At 40.9% G+C, this 25,164-nt stretch overlaps 1 protein-coding gene across 2 annotated transcripts in view; it reads right to left on the minus strand.

Moving 5' to 3' along the window:
* The window catches only part of SLC41A2 (solute carrier family 41 member 2), a 143,654-nt gene extending 120,180 nt beyond the window's left edge, over positions 1–23,474 (minus strand). The window contains exon 1 of one of the 2 annotated variants that reach the window (XM_023192081.2): positions 23,352–23,474. The gene's annotated coding sequence lies outside the window, so the exon portion shown is untranslated. Of the gene's footprint in view, positions 1–23,246 lie in introns of both variants that reach the window. The other variant, XM_023192145.2, reaches the window with a different exon arrangement.
* Between the last annotated feature and the right edge of the window lie 1,690 nt (positions 23,475–25,164).

Below are 25,164 nucleotides of genomic sequence, written 5' to 3' on the forward strand. Positions count from 1 at the left end.
GTCGCCGGGGCTGGAGTGCGGTGGCCGGATCTCAGCTCACTGCAAGCTCCGCCTCCCGGGTTTACGCCATTCTCCTGCCTCAGCCTCCCAAGTAGCTGGGACTACAGGCACCCGCCACCTCGCCCGGCTAGTTTTTTGTATTTCTAGTAGGTAGAGACGGGGTTTCACCGTGTTAGCCAGGATGGTCTCGATCTCCTGACCTCGTGATCCGCCCGTCTCGGCCTCCCAAAGTGCTGGGATTACAGGCTTGAGCCACCGCGCCCGGCCCGAAAAAAAAAAATAGATTTTCAATATTCTCACCACACACACAAAAAAATGATATCAGTGAGGTGATGTACATGTTAGTTATCTTGATTGAATATTTTCTATAATGTATACATAGATCAAAATATCACATTACATATCATATATAGTTATTACTTATTAAAAATAAATAAAATTTAAGAATTATCTAAATTGCATATGTACTGTCAAAAAAACATCAAGCATGAATCAAAAATCTTAGATTCAATTGGATGTAACAAATGTTATTTACTGGTTTTGTTCCAAAGACTCTTTAGGTGCTACGGGCAGACAACACAAAGGCCACTCTGACCACAGTCATGTACTGCATAACAACATTTTGGTCAAGGATGGACCACATATATGATGGTGGTCCCATAAAATTATAATGGAACTCAAAAATTCCTATTGCCAGCCTGGGTGCAGTAGCTCATGCCTGTAATTCCAGCACTTTAGGAGGCCGTGCTAGGAGGATCACTTGAGGCCAGGAGTTTGAGACCAGCCTGGCCAACATGGCGAAACCCCGTCTCTAGTAAAAATACAAAAATTAGCTGGGCATGAAGGCACATGTCTGTAATCCCAGCTACTCGGGAGGCTGAACCATGACAATTGGTTGAACCTAGGAGGCAGAGGTTGCAGTGAGCCAAGATCATACCACTGCACTCCAGCATAGGCAACAGAGCGAGATTCTGTCTCAAAAAAAAAAAAAAAAAAAAAATTCCTGTCGCCTAGTGACATTGCAGTTGTCAAAATGTCATCGCGTGAGGCATCAGCCACATGTTTGTGGTGATGCTCGTATAAACAAACCTACTGTGCTGCCAGTCATATAAAAGTATAATGCAGACAGTTATGTATATATAGTACATAAAATTTGCCAATGATAATAAATAACGATTCTGCTATTGGTTTATGTATTTACTATACTATACCTTTTATACTATTTTAGCATGTATACCTGCTCCTTTGTGTGCTACTGGCCCAGAAAACCTTGCAGTGGGGCAAGATGTGAAGGTGGAAGACAGTGATAGTGATGATCTTGACACTATGGGGGCCTATGCTAAGGTGTGTGTGTATTAGTCCATTTTCATGCTACTGATGAAGACATACCCAAGACTGGGCAATCTATAAAAGAAAGAGGTTTAGTTGGACTCACGTGGCTAGGAGGCCTCACAATCATGGCAGAAGGCAAGGAGGAGGAAGTCACATCTTACATGGGTGGTGGCAGGCAAAGAGAGAGCTTGTACAGGGCAATTCCCATTTTTTAAAACCATCAGATCTCGTGAGACTCATTCACTCTCATGAGAACGGCACAGGAAAGACCCGCCCCCATAATTCAGTCGCCTTTCACTGGGTCCCTCCCACAACACCTATGAATTATGGGAGCCACAAGATGAGATTTGGCTAGGGACACAGAGCCAAACTATATCAGTGTGTGTCTTAGATTTTAATTTAAAAGTTTTTAAAAGTAAAAGAAAAAAACAAAAATTGAAAAAAGTATATAGAATAAGGAAACAAAGAAGGAAAATATTTTGTGCAGCTGTACAATGTGTGTGTTTTAAGCTAAGTATTATTACAAAAGAGTCAATATTTTTAATATTTAAAGTTTATAAAGTAGAAATGTTACAGGCTGGGTGCAGCGGCTCATGCTTGTAATCCCAACACTTTGGGAGGCCAGGGCGGGAATTTTCCTTGAGCCCAGGAGTTCAAGATTACAGTGAGCTACAATTGTGCACTGCACCCCAGTGGATGACAGAGCAAGACCCTGCCTCTAAACAATTATTTAAATTAAAATTGAAACAATGAAAAATTAAAAGTTACAGTAAGCTAGAGTTAGTTTAATATTAACAAAGAAAAATATTTTTGTATATTTTATGTAGCCTAAGTGTGTTTATAAAGTCTACAGTAGTGCACAGTAATGTCCTGGCCCTTCACATTCACTCACCCCTCACTTACTGACTCACCCAGAGCAAATTCTAGTACTGAAAACTCCATTCATGGTAAGTGCCCTATACAGGTGTATCATTTATTTTTTTATACTGTGTTTTTACTATACGTTTTCTATTTTTAGATACACAAATACCATTGTGTAACAACAGGTTTGTACAGCACATTGCTGTACAGTAGCCTAGGAGCAATAGGCCATACCATACAGCCTTGGTGTGCGGTAGGCTCTACCATCTAGGTTTGCGTTAGCATACTCTATGATCACGCAGCGATGAAATGCATCTAACAACACATTTCTCAGAATTTATTCCCATCATTAAGCCCTTCATGAAGTGATGCTTGACTGTATTTAGTGCCTTAGATTCTTGGTATCAAAGTGTGGTCTCGCGTCCAATGGCATGACATCAACTGGGAGACTAAGAAATGCAGGACCTCAGTCAGCTCTCATCCCAACTCAACCTCCTGAATAGAAATCTGCACTTTAAATGGTATCCCAAAGGATTTGTGTTACTTTGAGAAGCACCTCCTGATACATTCAAAAAGGAATCTGATTTATACCTAACATACCAGACATTTGATATTATCAGGCTTTCAAGCGTGAACAAGGTTATAAGCAGTGGTAATGCATACAACCCTACTTGTGCAAGTATAAACTGCCAAAACCACTTTGGAAAACAATTTGGCATTATCTACCGAAACTGAGAGGCATGTACCCCACAATCCAGCATTTCCATCCTTAAATCCCTGCCCGGAAGACACATGAAAGAATGTTCTTGGTAGCATTATTCATACTAGAAAAAAAAAGGAATTAATCTATGAGAAAGGATAAATTGTGGCATATCAATACAACGGAATATAAAAATAAGGTTATGATAAACACACATTTCAAGAGAGTGCTTACATTTGGTGAAGTGATACAAAAGCACCCAGGAGGTTCCAAAGGTATTGGTTATGTTTTTTAAGTTTGGTGGTGGGTATCTAGTGCTTATTATTGTTTTTCAAATTGTGCATATACAAGACTGCTTCAATGGGATTGATACTGTGATGGATGTTATTATTGCTCCCCATTACTGCTCCCCTCCTACAGGAGGATTCTTGTCCCTACCTGTTGCCATGTTATTTGCAGAGATTATAGGAAAATTATACTTCCTCATCTGCAATAGCATCAGGTTTGGCCATGGGACTCCCTTTAGCCAATAGAATAAGAGCAGCAGCAACACCTACAAACAGAAACAATTGAGCTATGTCTCTTTGCTCCCTCTGTCATGAGAATGGTATGTCCTAGGCAGTTGCTGCTTCTTCAGACTGGGTCCCAAGACAAAGACACATGGAGAGATACAGCGACCACAGCCACCCCACATCAATCCACAGGCTACACATAACAGGAGAAAGAAATAAAGCTTTGTCCCAGAAAGCCACTGAGAGTTTGGAATTGTTTATTACCACAGCATAATCTAACAAAAGCTAACTTAAAAAGTGTATGTATTAAAAATGTAATCTGACCCATAGATTCCTATCCATTTTAGTTCAGAAGAGTCTCTCTGACATACTGAGCACTTAAAGGCTCCGGTCTATGGTCAAGGAGTTTTAAAACACTGGCTTCCAAACATTTGAATCTCAAAAACATAAATTTCCTCCGAAATTTTACAAAGTCAAAAAACAATCTTTTCCTAAAAAATAAGTATACATTTTAACGCCAAAATATAGAAAGGACAAAATCTCAGACTAAAGGGCAGTCCTTTTCACCAAACACATTTAGATTTACGGAAAAGTTCATTTCATGTTTCCTGCGAGAGCTTTGTCATAGTTTACCACTGGTTTATAGAGTCATGTCAGGGAATCATTAACTTAAAAGAAAATAAGATCAGACGCTCCTTATGAATTCAACTTTACTTACAAAAATAAAAAAGGTTCTTGCTCTGTCACTCAGGCTAGAGTGCAGTGGTACAACCATAGCTCACTGAAGCCTCAAACTCCTGGGCTCAAGTGATCCTTGCGCCTCGGCCTCCCAAGTAGCTATGACTACAGGTGCAGGACACCACACCCAGCTAATTTTTAAATATCTTGTAGAGACAGGGTCTTGCTATGTTGCCCAGGCTGGTCTCAAACTCCTGGCCTCAAGTGATCACTTCCTCCTGCCTATGCCTCCCAAAGTGCTGATATTACAGGCATGAGCCACCATGACCAGCCATAAAATTGCTTTTTTTAAAAAGTAAAGACAATGAAGTATATTGTATGTGTATGTGTGTGGATTTACCAAACCAGAATCTTGGAGAAACTCTGCCTATTGCACTGAAAGAGGCATTCTATTCCATTGCAAAAGTTAAATAACAATGCTTAGGAAATCCAGCAGAGCTGAGAGCCAGGAGACACAGGTCATTCCTAATCACTAAGGAAGGTATGAAATTGGAGTTTAACATTTTGTTTTCCTCCCACAACAATAAAAGAAAAAGTTTTAATGCAATCTATTATCAGTAATTATTTCATTTAGTTGAAAATCTCAACTTGCTAAGCAGGTATGTATATTTATATAAACATCCACGGTACTATCACACACACACACACACACACACACACACACACACACACTCTCACACACACATACAGACACACCCAGAAATTGACTCTTTATGGTTATTATATATTCTTACTTTTGCCACTCTGCAAGTGTTCTTTTCATTTTTTCTTTATACCTCCTCTCTATGCTTCTGTTTGCTATTTTTTTTAAAGGCTCACCTCTAAAATGGAATGAAAGTCTCTGAAAGTATCTCCCCCCCTTTTTTTTTTTTTTTGCTAAAATACATAAAGTTAGCTCCTGGCCAGGCATGGTAGTTCGTTCATGCCTGTAATCCCAGCACTTTGGAGGGCCAAGGCAGGTGGATCACCTGAGGTCCGGAGTTCGAGACTAGCCTGGCCAATAGGGTGAAACCCCATCTCTACTAAAAATACAAAAAATTAGCTGGGCATGGTGGCAGACATCTGTAGTCCCAGCTACTTGGGAGGCTGAGGCAGGTGAATTGCTTGAACCCGGGAAGCAGAGGTTGCAGTGAGCCGAGATCATGCCACTGCACTCCAGCCTGGACAACAGAGCAAGACTCCATCTAAAAAAAAGTAAAAATTAAAATAATTTAAAAATAAGAAAAGTTAGCTCCTAAGAAAAATCTTGACTTTTTTGCTTGACTTAGAAACTTTCCACTGAAACTGAATTCAAGAACTCATATAGGTTTCATTTAGGAAACAGACAGTGATGTCAAACTTTCTTAACAAGTTGGGGAACATGGAAGAGAGGTAAAAGGACAATTAACTGTCATGTCAGTAACACTGAATTGCTGTAAAATGGATGGTCCCGAATTATCTGCACAAACACAAGAGCTTGAGACATCACAGACACAATTTAGCTACTGATACCCAAAGCTAGCTGATTCCATAAAACAATCGCTCATTTCTAGAGTTGCCCACTGATAGAAAAGAATAATGTCATAACATTTATCAGTCCTAAAGTTTCTACATGCCTAAACATTTGTAAAGGATTTGTTTAAGCCTACAGAAGAAATAACAGATACACTGAATAAATTCTCTATATAATAAATCCTCAATACATCTAAAATAATTTTTGAAATAAAACCAGACCCAGAGCCACTGATTTTTGTTCTCAGAATCACAACCCTCAACTCCAGCCTCCCAAAAAAAAATTAATACAAATTTTTAAAGGAATTTTTATTTGGAAGAAGGATACATCAGAAGCAAGCCAATGAATCAACTCAAACACAATCCAGTTAAACCAACTCTTAACTGAGAAAACATTGACAGAATAAATATGTTATGTGTCCAAAGACCTAAGTGCATTGCATAAACAGAGTATAGTTCATTCTATCAGTTAGATTATATCTAGCTCCTATCAAACCAGGTGACTGAAAAGTGAAAAATATCAAATAGTTAATGCATGTGGGGCTTAACACCTACATGATGGGTTGATAGGTACAGCAAATCACCATGGCACACGTAAACCTATGAAACAAAACTGCATGTTCTGCACATGTCTCCCAGAACTTAAAGTAAAATTAAATTTTAAAAAGTGAAAAATAATTCAATCATTTAACTTAGAATCCTGATTACACTGAGAGTGATGAATAAACAGTTTTTATAATACAGTAACAAACAATTAACAAAAGTATTAGCACTGCTGTCTGAGACAAGTCAACCAGTAGATGGATGGCAAACAGGTGAATTAGAGAACTCTATTTTGAAGTTGAGAAAGTGATTTTAAACAACAAAAAAAGAGAGCTATATTTATTTCCCCTACTCTATCTTAAACATTTCTTACATGTATCTTATTTTTTAAAAACTACCAAACACTTAATGACTCTCTCTTACAATTGACATGTGGCCTGTAATCCTAGAACTTTGGGAGGCCGAGGCAGGTGGATCGCTTGAGCCAGGGAGTTTGAGACCAGCCTGAGCAACATGGCAGAAACCTAACTCTAAAAAAATACAAAACTTAGCCAGGCATGGTGGCGCATGCCTGTATTCTCAGCTACTCCAGAGACTGAGGTGGGAGGATCACCTGAGCCTGAGAAGTCAAAGCTGTAGTAAGCCATGATCGTTTCACTGCACTCCAGCCTGGGCTACAGAGTGAGACCTTGTCTCCAAAAAAAAAAAAAAAAAAAGGACACAATTCATAAATTTCCTGCAAATGATTTCAGAGAACTTTACCTCCTCATCACTCAGCACCTCCTCCCCTATATAGTCACAGGAACGTTTATTTAGAAATTACAGCTATAGAAGGCCTTGCTACTTAAAAATAGTATTTTTGCTTTTCTTCAATAAAAATTGAGCCAGCTTTTTTTACTTTAGCAGTGAGGAAACTTACAGCTACATCTGAAACTCAAATTTTATAATTGATTTATTCATCTAATGTTATACTCCTAGTTTTATTTTCTCTGGTACTCTGTAAGTTGTATTATTTATGTTTTATTCTTATGTACTCTATCTTGTTACACAGAGTAAGCTTATAAAAAATACCTACAAGAAATAGAGTTCCCTGGCACTTATAAATCTGAAATAGCTAAATTTAGAAACTAAATAACTGCAGTTCATTAGCATTTCAAATGAGTAGAAATTGTTATTCAGGATTCATATAAAAGTATACTTCCATACTTTATCCTTAACACATTTTTATACTCTCACAGTTCAATTTCTAAAATGCAAAACCCACTCTGGGACCAAATTAAAATACACACTTGACTCTGTATAATTAAACTGAAAGTTAAAAGCTTCCAGAATTTTAAGGTGCAGAAAAGATGCCAATGGGTTAAAGTTTAAAAGGAAAAAAAAGCAAAAATCTTCTTTTTAAGAGGAGAGAAAGGAAGAAAGGGAGGCAACGTATCAATGTTTAGAAGAAAAACAAAATTATCTTTTTAAGAAAAGTAAATTATGTTAATCAATCTGGAATCCTCACTGAGAAAGTTAAAGAAATTCGAAATTGAATACAACGTAGAGCAGAGGAGCTTCAAAACACTGGACCCTGGGGCCTCCTCAGCCAATGGATGCCCTGGATTCTCCCCTTCTTAGGACCTCTAGCAGTTATAATATTGTTATTCCTCTTTGGACCCTGTATCTTTAACCTCCTTGTTAAGTTTGTCTCTTCCAGAATCTAAGCTGTAAAGCTACAAATTGTTCTTCAAATGGAGCCCCTGTGCAGTCCATGACTAAGATCTACCCAGGACCCCCGGACCAGCCTGCTAGCCCATGCTCCGATGTTAAGGACATTGAAGGCACCCTTCCCAAGGAAATCTCAACAGCACAACCCCTATTACACCCCAATTCAGCAGGAAGCAGCTAGAGCGGTTGTCGGCCAACCTCCCCAACAGCATTTAGGCTTTCCAGGTTGAGAGGGGGAACTGAGAGACAGGACTAGCTGGATTTCCTAGGCCAACTAAGAATCCCTAAGCCTAGCTGAGAAGGTGACTGCATCCACCTTTAAACACGGGGCTTGCAACTTAGCTCACAACCAAAGCTCACTAAAATGCTAATTAGGCAAAAACAGGAGGTACAGAAATAGCCAATCATCTACCACCTGAGAGCACAGTGGGAGGGACAATGATCAGGATATAAACCAAGTCAGTGGAGCTAGCAACGGCTACCCTCTTTGGGTCCCCTCCCTTTGTATGGGAGCTCTGTTTTCACTCTATTAAATTTTGTAACTGTGGGGGAAAAAAAAGTAAAAGAAAACAATTACTTTCCATCTGTAAGGTTATCGTTTTTATTCTACAATCTTAGACCAAGAATATCTCATAATTTTCACGGCTATCACATCTTAAATACTTACTTGGAGAACTCATCCACTAAGCCCTTCTCTTTCCCCTATCCCCAGAGAGAAGTAGCACTCTACCATGAACTGGTGGCACTGAAGCACATTACCTCCCATTAGATGATAAAGTGGGCAGCCTCCACACCGAGGTCTTCCTCAGGTGGTGGCCTAACATCACCTTCCCTCTCTGGGACATCTTCATAATGGCACTATCCAGGGGATGAGGTCAATCTTCTACCTTCCCCAAACTGCACTTTCCGTAAATCAGTTCAAGTGCACCAACTCATCACAAAAGACTAAATTGAGATTACCTAAATCACAGGTACACAGTATCATGTTACTCAATTATCTGAGCATCGAGTTGAAACAATGACCTAACTCTGAGTTCTTATTTTTTTGAGACGGAGTCTCCCTCTGTGGCCCAGGCTGGAGTGCAGTGGCCAGATCTCAGCTCACTGCAAGCTCCGCCTCCCGAGTTTACGCCATTCTCCTGCCTCAGCCTCCCGAGTAGCTGGGACTACAGGCGCCCGCCACCTCGCCCGGCTAGTTTTCTGTATTTTTTAGTAGAGACGGGTTTCACCGTGTTAGCCAGGATGGTCTTGATCTCCTGACCTCGTGATCCGCCCGTCTCGGCCTCCCAAAGTGCTGGGATTACAGGCTTGAGCCACCGCGCCCGGCCTACTCTGAGTTCTTTACTCCTGTAATCAAGTTTCTCTTCTACCCTTTGGTCAGAGCTGAGCACTATTTTATTCAAATGGCAGTTTGTGGGTTGGTTTGTTTGTTTTCAAAAGAACTCTTTTCTGGAGAGTTCTAAGCCCAACTTGAAATTTAGGCTAAAACTGTTCTCAAAACCACCCCAAAGGCCAATTTAGCTGTCATATAGTGATCTTTGCTCATAAAAATTCCCAACTACCCTTCTTTCCTGGATTTTTTAAAAGTGTGTTTCTAATATCCACCGGCATAGAGTTCTCTCCTATTGTTTTAATTTTTTTCATAAAAGTAATATGTATTCAATGTAAAAAGAAAAAGAAAAAAAGAGGTCAAGTATGGTGGCTCATGCCTATAATCCTAGCACTCCGGGAGGCCAAAGTGGGCAGATCACCTGAGGTCAGGAGTTTGAGACCAGCCTGGCCAACACGGTGAAACCCTGTCTCTACTAAAAATACAAATATTTGCCAGGTGTGATGTCGCACACCTGTAATCCCAGCTACTCCATAGGCTGAGGCAGGAGAATCGTTTGAACCCAGGAGGCAAGGCTGCAGTGAGCTGAGATCACACCACTGCACTCCAGCCCGGGCAACAGAGCAAGATTCCATCTCAAAAAAAAAAAAAAGAAAAGAAAGGAAAAGAAAAAGAAACAACAAAAGATAAATAAAACTTGTTTATCCTGAAAATCCACCATCCAGAGACAGTCATTGATGACATATTGGTATATATAAATTTATATTTTTTCCAAATATATGTTTAAAACAAAAATAGGCTCACATTGGACATCTGCTTTCCATCCTGCTTTTTCCATTTCATAACATATCCAAAAAATTTTCTCCATCAATATTCTACAGTTATCTTTAAATAAAAGGCGACAGCCTTCATTCAATTAATACATCCTAAATACTTTCAGACAATTCAGAATTCTGCTGTACTCCATTTTTTCATAGCCATAATTCACTTATATCTTATATTGGTTACATACTTGTGAATAAATAACTATAAAAGAACCATCAACCTCCAAGGTGAAGCAAGGTGATACACCAAGTCCATGGTGTATTTTCCCTTCAATCCATCACATATAGTTCAAAATGAAAATAACGCCAAACAAAACAAGTATAAGAGTTACAAAAAGGTGCAGGGCGCAGTGGCTCACGCCTGTAATCCCTGCACTTTGGGAGGCCGAGGCGGGTGGGTCACAAGGTCAGGAGATCGAGACCATCCTGGCTAACACAGTGAAACCCCGTGTCTACTAAAAATACAAAAATTAGCTGGGCGTAGTGGCGGGCGCCTGTAGTCCCAGCTACTCGGGAGGCTGAGGCAGGAGAATGGCATGAACCCAGGAGGCGGAGCTTGCAGTGAGCTGATACGGTGCCACTGCACTCCAGCCTGGGCACAGAGTGAGAAAAAAAAAGAGTCACAAAAAGGTATGATTTTTCCCCATGAATTCTACTTCATTGTTTTTAAAAAATGATAAAACATTAAATTTTTTAAAATCTTTGCTGGCAACCCTTTCTAGTGCTCCAACATGCTTCAATTGCATATTAAGCATTGTTCCCAGGGATTGAGAAAGGAATAGACTTTTTATTCTAAGAAGTAGCATAGGAGTTTTAAATTCAGGTTATAAAACCCATAAACAATCAAAATCCCATAACTGAGTTTACAAATTTCAATCAGGCACTTTCTGTTTTTGTTTTGTTTTTGTTTTTTTTGAGACAGAGTCTTGGTCTGTCGCCCAGGCTGGGGTGCAGTGGCACAATCTCGGCTCACTGCAACCTCTGCCTCCTGGGTTCACACCATTCTCCTGCCTCAGCCTCCCGAGTAGCTGGGACTATAGGCGCTCGCCACTACGCCTGCCTAATTTTTTGTATTCTTTAGTAGAGACGGGGTTTCGCTGTGTTAGCCAGGATGGTCTCGATCTCCTAACCTCGTGATCTGCCCGCCTCGGCCTCCCAAAGTGCTGGGATTACAGGCGTGAGCCACCGTGCCCAGCCTCAGTCAGGCACCTTCTTTTTCTTTCTTTCTTTTTTTTGTAGAGATATGGTCTCACTCTGTTGCCCAGGAGGAACAAGATGGAGTGCAGTGGTGTGATCCTGGCTCACTTTTTCCTTGAACTCCTGGGCCCAAGCAATCTTCCCACCTTAGCCTCCCTAGTAGCTGGAACTAATTTTTAAAAAATTTTTGTGGAGACAGTCTCACTACATTGCTCAGGCTGGTCTTGAACTCCTGGCCACAAGCTGTCTTCCCACCTTGGGCTCCCAAAGTGTTGGGTTTACAGGTATGGGCCACCACACCTGGCCCAGGCACATTTTTAAAAAGAGATTACTAACTACTTATTTAAAGTTGCATCATTCATGTGGAATCTTTATGGCAAGTACTTTATGCTATGTTTGAAACTGTACAAAGTTTACTGAGATGTTTGCAATGCTTTCATTTGATGAAATATGACTTGTATTGAGTGATTTTTATGGGGGAATTTCAAGTGACTTATTTGTCAAATCTTTACACTTCAATTAAGAGAGACAATCTGCTTCCAAAAATTAACTGTCAAGAAGTGTCAACACAGTAATGATAATAAGAGCAGTTAAGAGCTAGGGCTTCAGAGTCAAACTGGCTTACATCCTGACTTTCACAAACGGTGGCACCTATGCCTCTATACCTCAGTTTTCTCATGTAAATACATCTCCTTCACTGGTTTATTGTGAGGATTAAATGACTTAATACATATAAAGTGCTTAGAACAGACTTCAATAAATGTTAACTAATATTATTATTATTCATCACTATTATTACACATTTTCATAAAAGGCTCAAAATCTAACTTCCCACCTCTTTCTCTTCTTACTAATGAAATATACTATGTCATACAATCACAAAAATGTTGTACATTACTGTATTGAATTGCCGGCTTTTCATTTATTTTAATTTATTTTTCTCTTTTTTTTTTTGAGACACAGTTTCACTCTGTCGCTGAGGCTGAAGTGTAGCAGTGCAATCTTGGCTCACTGCAACCTCCACCTCCTGGGTTCAAGAAATTCTTCTGCCTCAGCCTCCTGAGTTGCTGGGACCACAGGTGCGCACCACCATGCTCGACTAATTTTTATATTTTTAGTAGAGACGAAGTTTTACCATGTTGGCCAGGCTGGTCTGGAACTCCTGACCTCAGGTCCACCTGCCTCAGTCTCCCAAAGTGCTGGGATTCCAGGTGTGAGCCACCATGCCTGGCCACTGGCTTTTAATTTTAAGATGAACTGTTTTGTTCTAATTTTCTATTAAAAAAATCAACTGAGGCCGGGCGCGGTGGCTCACGCCTGTAATCCCAGCACTTTGGGAGGCCAAGGCGGGTGGATCACAAGGTCAGGAGGTCGAGACCATCCTGGCTAAGACGGTGAAACCCCGTCTCTGCTAAAAATACAAAAAATTAGCCGGGCGCGTTGGCAGGCGCCTGTAGTCCCAGCTACTCCGGAGGCTGAGACAGGAGAATGGCGTGAACCTGGGAGGCGGAGCTTGCAGTGAGCTGAGATCACGCCACTGCACTCCAGCCTGGGTGATGAGCAAGACTCCATCTCAAAAAAAAATAAAATAAAATAAAAAATAAAAAAATCAACTGGATTTTAGTATTTATATTTTATATAACATTCTATTTTTCATTAAACTGCCAGTATATTTTTAAATTACATACATATTTTACATATATATGTGTGTGCACTGACGAATATAAATACATACTAAACAGTACATATATATACACCAAAAAGTACAAGTCTTCAGGGAATCACAACGTTTTAAAAGGAAAAAAAGACAAAGTTGGATTACGAACTAGCCCTAACACTGTTTTTTTAATTTAAATATCATATCTCACATATATTTTAATTCACAAAAGACATCTAAATAACATTTTTATAAATTACAAATAAACCAGATTATCTTAACTCACACAATAAGGGTTATCCTGGGCTAATGAACTAAGTCTACTCATCCAGAACTCATGAAAGTATTAGAATCCACCATGAGTTTGCCTGGAGTCATTTTGAAACTCCACTAATCTTGAAATGTGACAACACAGTTTGCTGACTTTTCTCTGAAATAATTAAAATTGTTGTTATGGAAATTCTTTATTGTTTCTTATCTAAAAGACAGGCAAATGTAGCAGATAAAATGTAGCAGCTGAGCTTTTGGGAGCTAGGGATCCCTAAAAATTTTGCTTTGTCACATTTATAACAGTAGCCTTTTGTTAAGTCCCAGTAGAATACATTGGACAATGATGAAAAAAATGTTTATTTCTCCAGGAAGTAGTCCTTTGGCCTAATTTGCTTACTATATCATTTATACTTACCAGGAATATGAATATCTTATCAAAATACCACGCTCAGACTAAAAAAGCACTGCTCCAGAGAACTAAACTCTAATCAATAAGTCCTACAAAATATGTAAAAACTTAAACCTAAAGGAAAGGAGATCACCCATTCTATCTACATCAACACTACTTAAAGCAAAAAGAATCGCTTTCTCTTATATATACTGACCTCATTTTATCTTTTGTGAAAAACCTAGAAGATAGGTATGTTCATCCTTTACAGTTTAGAAAACTGCATCTCAGAGGTTAGATAATATGCCCAAAGTTACAACGTTAGTAAGATAAAGACACAGGACTTGAGTTCATGACTTTCTGACTAACCAGTTAATAATAAGGGAGCCACTGCAGATATTTCTCTGTGTTATAATCCTCCGGCAACAGTGTACGCAGCCATGGGCACGAGGATGATAGAACCAAGGTGTATCATCAGTGTTCCCTCTCAGCTCCTTTCATGCCCAACACTGGAACCCAGTAAACTGGATTCAAGTTATTTTTGAACACAGTTTATTGCTCAAGAATGGAAATAGCTCCTTCCCAGGTTTCACCTCTGATTCATAGGTGAACTATCTCTGCACTATCTTCTGTTACTCAATAAATGAACAAATATGGCTGGGCACGGTGGCTCACGCCTGTAATCCCAGGACTTTGGGAGGCTGAGGCAGGCGGATCACCTGAGGTTGGAAGTTTGAGACCAGCCTGACCAACATGGAGAAACCCTGTCTCTGCTAAAATACAAAATTAACTGGGCATGGTGGCGCATACCTGTAATCCCAGCTACTTGGGAGGCTGAGGCAGAAGAATCGCTTGAACCCAGGAGGCAGAGGTTGCGGTGAGCCGAGATCACACTGTTGCACTCCAGCCAGGGTAACAAGAGGGAAATTCCATCTCAAATAAATAAATAAATAAAATGAACAAATATTTTCTGGAGATCCAGCAAAGTAATCATATCATAAATTGCCTTGTTTATTAGTACCTGCTCCCGGAATGCTCTTGCTTTATAACACATTATTTCACTTATTTACATTAAGATCATCCTTTATTAGTCTATGAGCTTTTGCTACAAAATTCTGCATATTACCTACACAGTATTGGACAAAATGTAAGTGTTCACCAACTACAAGCTGAAAGGAGGAATGAACAAAATGATGGTGAGCTAAACTCTTTTTTTTTTGTTGTTTAAGACGGAGTTTCGCTCTTGTTGCCCAGGGTGGAATGCAATGGCGCAACCTCGGCTCACCACAACCTCTGCCTCCCAGGTTCAAGCAATTCTCCTGCCTCAGCCTCCTGAGTAGCTGGGATTACAGGCATGCGCCACCACGCCTGGCTAATACTGTATTTTTAGTAGGCACGAGGTTCCTCCATGTTGGGCAGGTTGGTCTCAAACTCCCGACCTCAGGCGATCCGTCTACCTCAGCCTCCCAAAGTACTGGGATTACAGGCATGAGCCACCGTGCCTGGCTGGTGCACTGAACCTTTAAGAACAGGTAAGATTTAGAGAATTGAGGGGAGGTGGGGAGGGGAGAGGCGGAAAAGTGCTTTTCAATGAGGTGAATGGTAATCAGGCAGAAAATGATGGGAAAATGGGAAGGTACGAAGAGAAGATTCAATATGACCAAGCAGCAAAATGAGAAACTTGGGGAAGACATGGAATGCCTGACTAGGGGGCTTAGGACTTTGTTTTCTAAATTAGGACAGTTGTTTTAAAACTTCCATTTATTCATTGATTTTAATTTTGAGACAGGGTCTCTAATATGCTTTGGTTGTGTCCCCACCCAAATCTGATCTTGAATTGTAATCCCCATAATCCCCACATGTCTAGGAAGAGACCTGGTCAGAGGTAGTTGGATCATGGGGGTGGATTCCCCCCACGCTGTTCTGGTGATAGTGAGTGAGTTCTCATGAGATCTGATGGTTTTATAACGGACTGTTCTGCCTTCGCTCCTCACGCTTTTCTCTCTCCTGTTGCCATGTAAAGAAGGCCCTTGCTTCCCCTTTGCCTTCCACCATGACTATGAGTTTCCTGAGGCCTCCCCATGCAGAACTGTGAGTCAATTAAACCTCTTTCCTTCATAAATTAGCCAGTCTTGGTTATTTCTTTATAGCACTGTGAGAATGGACTAACACAGCCTCACTACTTTTCTCAGGATGGGTCACAAACTCCTAAACTCAAGCCATCCTCCCACCTCAGTCTCCTGAGGTAGTTGGGACTACAGGAACTGTGGTTGGCTAAACTTTTATTTTCAATGCAGAGGAACCCTTTATTTAAATTAAACCCTATGTGAAATCCTAACAAATAAAACAGTTTTGTAAAAGCAAAGTAGTACCCATTGAAGCACCCTGGTTTCCAACCACTGGGTCCCCATATTACTCAACTTGAGAAGACCCTGAAACTCCTCCTCACAGTTTAAAAACCACTGGATTAGAAAAAGATCTGCAAGGCAAATACCAAAGTGCTCAAAGCATTTACCTCTAAGGAACTGGGTATGCCTAGATTGAAGTGGCTAGGGAAGGGGTAAGCAGTAATATAAAGCAAGATTGAAATACCATTTTCCCTTTTTTTGATTCTGCATATTTGTATATTATTTGAACTTCTGTTTAAATTGAGTACTTTTTACTTTTTAATTTAAAAAGTAATTAACAGGAAGAAATTATTGCTCTAAAAAAGTATTTTTAATGGTTAAACTTTTTCAAATGGATTGCCATATTTTAGTAAATAATTTCCCTATAGCAGGACATTATTTGGCTAAATTACATTGCAATGAAAATGAATATCTCTGTGCCTAATACTTTCCCAAATTTAGAGTTATTTCCTTAGGAGAAATTTATACAAGTTAACAGTTTCTATTTAGTTCTACAATGTACTGCTTAAAAAATAAGACTCCGTGGAATATAATAAGATAAAATTCTCTGAGTGCTTTTTAAAAGCCATTCCATATTAGCAAAATTTGATTTTGGCATTCCAGTGTAAGATACACAAACCCTAACTTAAAAATTAATGAGCAAAATTTTCACAAATCAAAAATTTAGTAAGATAAATTTGAATCGGAACTGAAATTTCCTTACCTTTCATGAACTTCTCATAACTTATTTTACCACTGATCAGAACCAAACACTGAAAGAATTCTTCCTTTATGGTTGGGTTTCACAATTTAATTCTGTGAAGTCATAATACTGTGACACTAGAATCATTCATTCTCTGGCAACAAACTGACATCATTAAATTCTTATTTGTAAATTCTTTAGGCTATATGGATATTCTATTTTCATTTGTAAGAACAAAATCTATTTACTGTTGACTGTTCATTAAGCTCATATGATTGATATATTTTCATCCATTTAGGTTGGTGAAAAAGTAACTGCAGTTTTTATCACTTACTTTTGCACCAACCTAATAATTTATTCATTTGGCCTTAGCCATTTTTCTAAAACTGCCTTTGGGTGAGTGCTCAGAGAATGCCTCTAAATTTAAACAAAACAGAAATGATTTCTGGATTGCTGCTCCTGTGAGCAATCTGTGTCACTGCCCTGTACTCCCTGGGAGAAGAAACATCAAAACCAGAATGTTCATTGTTCTTTTTATTATCTCTACTACCGTTTCAATATAAGAATGTCCTTTGTTAAATTATCTTTTAATAAATATATGCGGGTCTATCACTAAGATGATTTCAACTGAGAAAAAAAATTTGAATGAAAACCTTTTCTTTGTCCCAAAGCAGACATTACTAGAAACAGCAACGTCATGTTTACTACTGCATAACGTTCCTCATATTAAAGGTAGTTAGACTCTATCAACGAAAATTGGCTTAGTCTCTATTGTAAGCCAGGCACTATACTAGTTGCCAGAGAAATCTGTTCTCACAGACCTTTTGGTCTTGGTGCAAAGGTACTTAGGCAAACGAATCTTTATGAACTGGGAGATTCCAATAACAAAAACAGTGGGAAGATTTTTTACAAGGAATAGATTGTAACCAGGTTTTGGAATACCTGTAATGCTGGGCCAATGAATTTGAAGTTTACATTCAAGTTAAGAAAGACCAGGTACTCAAAGAGATCTTTTTCTAAAGATCTCTAATCAGCCCCTGATTAAAACTTTTCAATAGTTTGTTATTTCCACTAAGATAAATCCAAATTCTTTAACAACGTTAACTAAATCCTGCATAAACACTTCTACTTACCCCTACAATCCAGTAAGTATCTGAGTGACACACCCTTATTTTCTACTGTATTTCTTAAAAAAAAAAAAAAAAAAAAAATCTGGATTATAACTCACTAATTTGCTTTCACAATCTACTAGTAGGTGCCTGCAGTTAAAGAAAAAATATGTCACTTTAGTGTACCACATTCAGACACCTCTTGGCCTTTCCACATGTTCTTTTTGCTCAAAACACTTTTGCTCAACCTCACTCTTCCCTTTTACCTAGCTACTTCCTATTCAACTTAAGATCTCAGCTCTTAAACATCATGTCCCTGGCCCTCATAGATAAGTTCTCCTTCTTCTGTGGTTCCAAAGCACTCTACACTTAACCAATGCTTATTATGCTTTATTGTAATGGCACTTGTACTAATTGTTTTTCTAGGTAGTAAACTAGAGCAAGGACCCATTCTTGTTCATCACTGAATCCCAAAGCCTAGCCCAGTGCCTGTTATGTATTAGACATTCCATAAATACTTAACTAGTACTGGTAAAACAGGGAAATATACTTGAATAATCTATATATTTAACCACACAGTAAAATAATCACTCAAAAGTTTCTAAGAGATTTAGCTATTTCCAAGGAAAATATATAGGCAGTTCATTTTTATAAATGGTGAATTAGTTCCCAGGCTAGCCTACAAAACACTATTTCCCATAACATACTTAACTATGAGAGGATGGCTGTTTACTTCTCTCTGCAATGACAACAGAACTTTCACTCCTCTAAGTAGGAGAAAACAAGATTAAAGGAACACTTTTCTTTCTCTCCACCCCCATCACTGGTTCCTCCCGCAGGAAAGTGACTTATCTAATTGCTAGGATAGGTACAAAGGTCAACTTTTCAGACAGGCTCCACCCCTAAGCTCTCACTGGCTCTCTTGGACTTGCTGTGCCCTCAAGGACAGAAAGTTTTCCTTTCCATTGTAACTCCTACAAGATAAGCTCCTTAGGACAGGACTTTCCCTTCCATTTCCTGGTCCAACAGTTTCATCTGTGTAGGTAAATTAAGAAAGAACAGTCAGCATGGGTCTAAGCTCAGTTCCCCAATCTAGCTTTATCAGAAATGAAAATTACACTACTATTTTAATAGTATTTAAATCCTCATCTGGCTTGAGTCTGATCTCAATTTGACTAGAATCTGGAGAGAAAAGGGGTGTAACTAGCACACTTGAAAGCTTCAACATGAACAACAGTAATCCCAGTCTGATTTCCGGGTCCTAGAACAGTTAGCATGGAGAAGCAAGGCGGCAAAAGGGAAGAGGGATCAAATGAAGGAAAAGGTTCCCACTTTTCCTATTCAGACATTTTTCTTGGGCAAAAATGTCTAAATAAGTCGAATCTGTCTTTATATCCTACAACCTTTCCTTCCACATTGTTTCAGTCTTGCTTTTCTCATGTTTCAGATCCCTCATGCTATCTGAAGCTTTCCATTTTTAACACCCTCACTTTCAGAAATAGGGCAAATTTTGCCCAAAATTCCAAAATGTTCCACAATCCCGTAATACTTACATCTCCTATCCCTCCTCAAGTCAAAACTCCCACTTCCTTAGTGTAGCTAACCAAGAAGAAAGCAATCTGATTAAATCCATTCACATTAAAATAGAATAACTGACAGTTCTAGTCATTTCCATCTAAATAGTTCTATATTTGTTATTTTTAAGCTAAATAAATCTAACTACAATACGTTCAGAGAGAACAAAAGAGGTCTCTACCCTCATCTACCATAAAGGAGACAGGTCAGCTGTGACCATCACTTCTCAGGGATATCTCCATATCGTTTCCCAATTGTCACTGTCCTCTACTTTCAGTCCTTCCCAATAAGAGCCACTAAAAACTCCAGGAGGCAGAGAAGGACAATCTGGGAAAACATCTGTAGCTGCAGGATATTTGTACATCCACTGAGTAAGTTGCTAACAATCAATATTAGGTTGGATAGTTTATATTTTCAATATGTTTGATAATAATTTCATTAGTTAAAACAAAGTGAAAACACATTTTGGGTTATAAACCTGAAATTACCAGCCTCATTCTTCTAAATAAAGACAGGGGCATAAAAGGGTTAATTCATATATCCATCATTTTGTCATGTATAGGTTGATGAGCAGAGTAAGCCTGTGCTTCACATGCTTTTTATCAGTTGCTTACCTATTATTTCCATTGGAAAACCTTTACTTGTATTTCCATAAAGTTTTGGAAATTGGGAAGTATAAACAATGACAAAGATTCTTTTCTTGACGAAATTTTACTCAGGCCCCTGAACCTTCTCCTAGGCCCATCTGTGCACTTCCTTGTAAAATGCAGTTTTATCAAAGAACCTTGCTAAGTCAGTTTAGCAAGAGCCCCTGACTCTTGGCCCTTGCTTTTTTTTTTTTTTTTTTTTTTTTTTTTTTTTTTTTTCGAGTTGAGACAAAGTTTTGCTCTGTCACCCAGGCTGGAGCGCAGTGACGTGATCTCAGCTCACTACAACCTCCACCGCCTCCTGGGTTCAAGCAATTCTCCTACCTCAGCCTTCCGAGTAGCAGAGATTACAGGTGCCTGGCTAATTTTTGTATTTTTAGTAGAGACAGGGTTTCACCATGTTGGCCAGTCTGGTCTAGCACTCCCAACCACAGGTGATCAGCCCGCCTCAGCCTCCCAAAGTACTGGGATTAGAAGCATGAACCACTGCACCCAGCCGGCCCTCGCTTTCTGATTACTCTTGCTACCTGATTAACCTCACAATCTGATTAGGTTCCTCATCTTCCACTGTCCCCCAGGTGGTGTCTGATCACTCTGGCCTGTCTTCAGCAAGAATCCTGTTAGGTTGGTTTGGTCTGAATATCCATTACCCCCGAGGTTTCCTCTCAGTACTTTTCTGTTCACTGACCATAACACTGCTCCTTGGCTATAAATTCCCATTTGCCCATGCTGTATTCAGAATTGAGCCTAGTCTTCCTCCCACACTGCAAAATCTCCTTCCATGGTCCCTTCACCTATCACAGTGGTCCTGGATACACTTCTTTACCATGCTTTAATAAGTATCATTGGGTAACTTTTTTCTTTAACAACAATCATATTAGATCAGTGGAAAATTGAGTTTGAATTCCTGGGAGATAACATCAGGTCTTTTTAGGTGTTTTTTGCTATGAAAGACCTGATGGTGAATTTGTATGCACTCAGAAATTAACCATGAAATAAGCACAGCAGCATTCATTTAGCTGTAAGTGGCTCTTAACTTTTGTGCCATCAAAAATATTTATTTACCACCCACACGTGGACATAATTGTAATAAAAACTACACTGCACAAACTTAAGAAAACAAGATTCTCCACTTTACTGAGAAGTTAAACATATAAAAAATTGAGTAATTTGTTCTTGCCATTTATTGTTAGTTTGTTCAGCTGGCCACCAATATAAATTACTTGTAATTAAAGTGATAACGGGGATTTTCAAATTGAGCATAGAATATATGAAAGTACCAATTAAGGGCGGTCTCTCTTGACTCCAGTCAGGAATATGCCTTCTGTAGCCCTGCTCAAAACACCAGGACAGTAAATGTAAAGGGGCAGTAAGATGTCCAAGAATGAACAGGTAGGGTATTCTTACAGACTGAAGTGGCACTTACTTAACCTTTACTCAATAGTAAGCATTAACTTTTTCGGTGTCAGATTGGCTGGATTTTTTTCAAGTCAGTGCCAGTATCCAAACCTATTAATAGAATTTTTTTCCATAAAGGAACAATAAAACTCAATAAAAAGCCAAGCAACCCAGACTGGCCGCGGTGGCTTATGCCTGTAATCCTGGCACTTTAGGAAGCCAAGGGGGACAGATCACTTGATTTCAGGAGTTGGAGACCAACCTGGCCAACATGGTGAAACCATGTCTCTACTAAAAATACAAAAATTAGCCAGGCAAGGTGGTGCGTGCCTGTAGTCCCAGCTACTCGGGAGGCTGAGGCAGGAGAATCGCTTGAACCCCAGAGGTGGAGGTTGCAGTGAGCCAAGATTAAACCACTGCACTCCAGCCTGGGTGACATACTGAGAGTCAGTCTCCAAAATAAATAAATAAATAAGTAAATAAGGAAATAAAAAGAAAAAGCCAAGCAACCCAATTAAAATATGGGTAAAAGATATGAACAGACATTTTCGCCAAAGAAAATATATGAATGGCCAATAAGCACATGAAAAGATGCTCAGCATCTCCATTCATTAGAGAAATGCAAATCAAAACCACAAAGAGATACCATTCCACACTCACTAAGATGGCTATAATAAAAAATAACCAGTAAAAAGTAACAAGCCTTGGGGAAGATGTGAAGAAATTGGAACCCTCATACACTGCTTGGTGGGAATGTAAAATGGTACAGCTGCTTTGCTTGGCAGTTCCTCAAAAAGTTAAACACAGAGCAATTGCCCTCCTAGGTATATACCCAAGAGCACTGAAAACACATGTCCACAAAAACCTGTACACAAATGTGCATAGCAGCATTACACACAATGGCCAAAAACTGGAAACAACCCAAATGTTCATCAACTGATGAATAAACAAATGTGGTACACTGATACAACAATATTAATACGCTATAAAAAGTAAAGTACTGATACATACTACAACATGAGTGAAACTTGAAAACATTACGGTATGTGAAAGACGCCAGACCAAAAAGCCACATATTGTACGCTTCCATTTATATGAGGTTTCCACAATAGGCAAACCCACAGAAACAGCAAGTAGATTAGTGGTGGCTAGTGGGGTGGGGTCAAGGGGAAATGAGGAGTGATTACTGAGACAGGGCTTCTTTTGGGATGATCTGGATAGTGGTCATATTTGGAAAACTTTGTGAATATATTAAAAGCCACACTTTAGAAGAATGAGTTTTATGGCATGTGATGTATATCTCAATTTAAAAATTGTCCACTACAAAAAAAGATGACATATATACGTAATACACATATCAATGTATATAGGTAACACATAGATATGTGTCATCTCTCTCTATAAATGAGCATTTGGGCTTTTAAAATTGACATATGCTCCATATATATATAAAGAGAAAAATGAAAGAACAGGGTAACGGGGCCCTCGCGGAGCCCTGAATAGGCATCTGGGGTGTGCCCGAGCCGCCCTCGCAGCATCTCCATCCCAGCTCACCTTCAGCCATCACTCAGTCAACCACCCGCCGCCTGCCCCTGCCTTGGGCGCCCGAGACCGCTCAACCGCGGCGGCCGCGGAGCAGCTTCCCACCGCCCGATGTGGGGCAGGCGCGGGGGCCTGGGCTCGGGCGCTACCCGGCGGTCCCGGGAGGCGTCCGCAGGGGGCACGGCGACTCGGGCGGGACCGCTCCCACCGCTCCCCGCGCCCCCTCCGCCGGGTCCCGAGCCCAGGCCTCTCGGCCCCACCTCCCTCCCGCACCTGGGATGCGCCCAAACGCGGCGCAGCGGCCGAAGCCGAGACTTCCCCTCCACGGTCACCTGTGCCGGAGCGCGGCGGCGGCAGCGGCTGGTGTGAGGAGAAGGGTCCCCGTCTCCTCAGACGGGACCGAGACACCCGGGGCGGGGGATGGAAGGGGCATTCACCTAGTCTCCGGCACCGGTGGTGGCGGGGAGGACAGCGGCTCCCAGCCCACGGCTCCTTCCTGCTCCCGCGCCTCCTCACTCGGCGGCAGCTCGGAGCTGACAGCCCGGCAGCCGGCGCCCGCGGCCCCCTGACTCCCTGCCGCCCCGCCCCCGCGCGGCAGCCCCGCGCAAGCGCAGCCGCGCCGCCGCCGGGGAAGCCCGGGCCTTGGTGATGTGGCCCGCGGGGCGGCGATCCGGAGCGACAGCGCCGCCCCGCCCCGCCCGGACCCCGGCCGCGCCCTGGCAGACAGCTGTCGGGAACGGGGGCGCTGGACGACGGCGAGGGGGCAGTTTTCTGGGGATCCTGCCCAGGAGAGAAGGGCTGTGGCGTCCTTCGGCAGCCCTCTTCCCCACCAACCCACGCACGCCCACTTCACCGCCTGCTCCAAGGTCCGAACCCCCGAATCCATGACTCATGATTTCTCTTCTCAGACCAGCGGCCTGTTTTTGGCTGAGGTCACATTTCTTGCAGACGGGGGTTAAAACCGAAGCACGTGTCTTTGGGCCCAGCAGCGCGTAGTGTGGGCGGTGCAGGAGCCGAGAAGGGCAGGGACCACCGCTGAAGGGGTGAGGTTTAGGGCAGCCCCGTAGCACCCTCCCCGTGCCAGGCAGGTGTAGGCGCCAAGCACACGGGGCGCTGAGGAGTTGGCTGGGGTGCCAGGCTTTTCAAGTTTCCCCACACTTGCTTTTAAACCTAGATCAAACTGATCCAAAGTCTGCAGGTAAATCCAAGAGCTCATTTATTTACAAAACTATTTATTGAGCATCTACCGTGTATGATTCAGGGAATGAGACACACCCCAGGGATGCTACAGTGAACAAAAGCAAAGTGTTGGTTCGAAGCCTGTTATTTTAAAAATTACACAGCTATTGCTAGGATTGGTGGCTCATGCCTGTAACTTCAACACTTTGGGAGGATCAGGCGAGAGGATCGCTTGAGGCCAGGAATTTAAGACCAGCCTGGGCAAACACAGAGAGACCCGAAGTAGCTAGGAGACTGAGGTAGGAGAATCGCTTGGGCCCAAGAGTTCAAGGCTGCAGGGGGCTGTGATCGCATCAGTGCACTCCAGTCTGGGCCACAGAGTGAGACCTTGTCTCTAAAACAACTCAAAATGACACAGCTAATGATACTCTTTTCCTCAAATCAAAGCTTCTACCAATTCCAACCCACACCAGTGATTTAGTAGCAGCTTTTTCTGGTGCTGAAGGACACCGGCATACATTTATCCAGGTTTTTTTTTTTCCCCCTTATCCTTTGCAATCAGACTTTGAGCTTTAACCTTCACCTTCAGGGTGAAGGGTGCATCCGTATCACTCTTGGCCATCTGCAGTCATGCTTTTTATAATGGCTCATCCTGGTGTTCCTCACCACCTAAAAATGAAAGTATAATTGCAAGGAATATGGAAAAGCAATGTTTTGACTGCATTTCCAACTGGTTTTTGTTCTGGTTGTTTTTTGAATTACAGATCATTAGAAAGTAGCTGCTCTTGAAAGTTTGGCAGAAGTTCCACCCGGTAAGTGTTCCTCCCCTGAGTGTGTAGTCTTTCAAGACTTCTACACAAAGCATATACAGAAGCCAGCGTCTCTTGGTCTTGAAAATTCTTCCACCATTTTTTTCTGAGCGAGCTGGTGGTTTCTACTGTCCTTCAGAGCATTACATGGCATGTAGCAGGCAACCTTCTACTTATATTCTTCATTCAGTACCGCAAAGTAGTACTTTGGAGATATGTTAAGCTTCAAGTTGGAATTCAAATTTAAATCAAATTTCAGCCC

This window comes from Piliocolobus tephrosceles, chromosome 10 (genome assembly GCF_002776525.5).
Source record: "Piliocolobus tephrosceles isolate RC106 chromosome 10, ASM277652v3, whole genome shotgun sequence".
Lineage (NCBI taxonomy): Eukaryota > Metazoa > Chordata > Mammalia > Primates > Cercopithecidae > Piliocolobus > Piliocolobus tephrosceles.